Genomic DNA, 3030 nt, shown 5'->3' with positions numbered 1-3030 from the left:
AGTGTTAAGTATTTATAGCAAGATAGCCCACTGCAGCCTCTTCATGCAGGTGCATTCACTTCATTATAGCTTCCTTTTATTTCACTGCTAACTGGCATACATGCAAGTACAGTATGTGCAACATTAGTTGCATTGTTGTCCCAAATATCATAAACCAGATCTACATTTTTTATGTCCCAAGTAAAAGAATCATGGTCATTAGTTACATGTAGTTATTTATAAGTTATTAATTATATAGTTATTTTTAAATGAACCCTTGTATGGTGTTCGGGTCTGTTGGACCCGTTTTCATTTTTTATCAAAAGAAAAATTATACGATTAATTATTTTTTCAACCTCAGACTCATTGGCCTTAGCTCATTTTCTGTGAAGAACATATATCAGAACACATTTTCAATGACCACACACTGTACACCCCCCCTACACATTTATATTACACAAAGGATGTTCGGGTCCACTGGACCCGGGGGCTAATAAAAGTGTGGAAATTTTTAGGTCCTGTTTACCTATACTCTGTCCTCCTGTCAGGGCTTGCTGTTATTGTGTGTGTGTGAGTGTGTGTGTGTGTGTATGTGTGAGAGAGATTTGAAGTGTGAGAGAGTGTGAGTGCAAAAGTGAGTTTTGTTTCTACCCCTGCCGTTCCCGCACAAGGCTGCAATTCTCAAATGTGATCTCACAAAGCTAAAGAGGAAATATTAACCATAAAGGCTGTTTATAATGCTTGTAATTGGGATGAAGTAAACATCTGTTGAGTATTTTAACATAAATTGTTTGATTATGTTGAATTAAAAACCAAAAAATGCAGCGGGTCCACCAGACCCACGAACACTGGCTGAATAACAAAAATATGAACACCACACAAGGGTTAGTTAAACTAAAGAAATAAGAAATTAAAATTTCTCAAATAAAAATTTATATTTACTGTACCAAACACCACTTTCAATACACAATAGTCACCATACTTTATTAAACACTTTATTGGAGGACAAAGCATAAAGTTGATAAAGTAGCATAAAGAAAAATGAGATTCAAGATAAATAAAAATGTGTCTTCAAAAATACATTAACATCATATGAATCCATTCACAGCTGCTGAAGCCACAAAACGAGTGCCAGATAATCATATTCAGTCACCTATGATACAGAAAACAGATTTGATATTGTGTTGGAAAATAATGATTCATTATCACAGCTAAACTGGTTTCTTGCTCTTCCCTGTACGTCTCTATCGTGTTCTTCTTCCTCGTCTAAACAGTTTGTTCAGTTGAAGAACAGAAGATGCGATCACTGATGTGGTGTAGCTTTTTCTCAACCAGAGGAAGAAGTCTCAACATCCCACTGTCAGGCGTTCTCCAGTCCTGGTCTGAAAGTAAAACAAAAAACAGAAACCATTCAAATGAATTTGTTTAATGGACAGTCGGGTCAGCTTATGTTCTGCGTTATTTAAAGCAGTGATGGTTTACTCTGGCCCTCAGCGTCCACTGTCCTGCAGGTTTAGCTCCGACCTCAAACCCTCCTGCCTATTGTCTAGAAATAAACTTGAAGACTTTGGTTAAAATTTTCAGATGTGCTCGATTAGGGTTGGAGGTTGACTCTCAACCTCAAAAAGGAGAACGCAAATGGGCCAGAGTTGCCTGTTCCTTACATAAATTTACAAAGCAGCAGTCAGTACATGATATATTATACACATTGAAGTATTATATATATATATATATATATATATATATAATATTGCAGCACATAATATAAGCTAAGTACTGAACAAAAACCGTTTTACCCATATCAACAGCAGCCTATTTTAAAAGATCTTTTAGAAAGGCATGGTCTCTTTTGAGCCTTTGCCAGTGATGCTTTATTTCTTTCCAAACAACATACTCTTCTGTCAATTGTTTCAAGAGCTTCACTTGGTCAAAAACCAAGTGATAACCTGTACAATGTAAAATTGTCAACATCAAATGATGTACTACATATTACAGCATGGTTTCAATACAAGACATACCAATGGACTCGCACACTTTTCTGTCTCCTTTGGGCACCAGATGTTCCTTCCTCACCCGAAACAAAGGACTTATTCGATTAGCTTGCGTTGATATAAGGACTGGTCTTCCTTCTCTGCTGTAAAACAAGAAAGTTTCGACTTACTCTATGTGCAATTACTATTGTTCTTGAAACATAAATTAAGACAGTTATAAATAAGTAATTTACCATATGATTCAGGAGAGAACATTTGATGAGTAAATACTGATTGCAATATTCTAGAAACTTCACCTGGGAAGGGCTGATCACGGCAAGATTCGCTGCGACTCACTAGTAGCTCTAGTGAGGGTTGAGTTTGATATTGGTAGAGCTTTAACAAAAAGGACTAGTAATCCTGCAAAACAGAAAGGAAGGTAATTTTAATACATTACTTACAAATAGTCAGTTTATAACTGTAGGATATGTTTTCTGTAAAGAGTGTTGCATAATTAAATGTTAAAAGCGTTTTTATGTTATAAGTTCACTGATATGTGGGCATTTCTATGAATAAAAGTATGTCTTTAATAGCAAGCAATAATCATATGAAAACGATTTACATGCAAACGGGACAGTTATCAGCAGTGTAACTGATCTGATTATGACAAAATAATCGAGTATCTGATGTCATGTGACAAGTCAGATAAGCTTTTACACTCTTGCAAACAGAGGTAGGTTATGAGGTGTGGAGAGACAGCATGTATCACTGGAACATTAACAGACGGGGACCAATTTGCAATTAATATAAACTTTCTGACAGTGTGTGTGACATCCGACAACTTTCCAAGAAGTGGCGCAACTGAAATATCGTGATAAATATGGACAGGAATTGAGGCAGAAGCCAATGACAGCACTAGGAGTAAAAGCTGCAGGATTGTGTACGAGTATACAAATATGTACGAGTATCATACGAATTTGACAACTTGTTAAATCTTGTGAATTATTAAGACTTTCAGACTATGTTCGTACTGATTGGGCTATGGGTTTTGTGAGAAAAGTTAAGAAACAACAAATGCTTG

At 36.0% G+C, this 3030-nt stretch overlaps 1 long non-coding RNA gene across 2 annotated transcripts; it reads right to left on the bottom strand.

Annotated features, from left to right (window-relative positions):
- Positions 1-984: 984 nt before the first annotated feature.
- LOC307163470 lies at positions 985-2316 on the bottom strand. 2 transcript variants are annotated; one of them, XR_013822084.1, is made up of 3 exons: positions 2267-2316; positions 1998-2110; positions 985-1361 (listed from the first exon to the last, which is right to left on the bottom strand). It is a non-coding gene; the product is annotated as an uncharacterized lncRNA (long non-coding RNA). The 2 variants fall into 2 exon arrangements; XR_013822085.1 differs by having other exon boundaries at positions 1998-2113; positions 2267-2315.
- Positions 2317-3030: the final 714 nt, after the last annotated feature.

The sequence above is a fragment of the Squalius cephalus genome (genome assembly GCF_949319135.1).
Source record: "Squalius cephalus genome assembly, chromosome: 8".
Taxonomy (NCBI): Eukaryota; Metazoa; Chordata; class Actinopteri; order Cypriniformes; family Leuciscidae; genus Squalius; species Squalius cephalus.
This window is presented reverse-complemented; position numbering and strand designations above follow the sequence as displayed.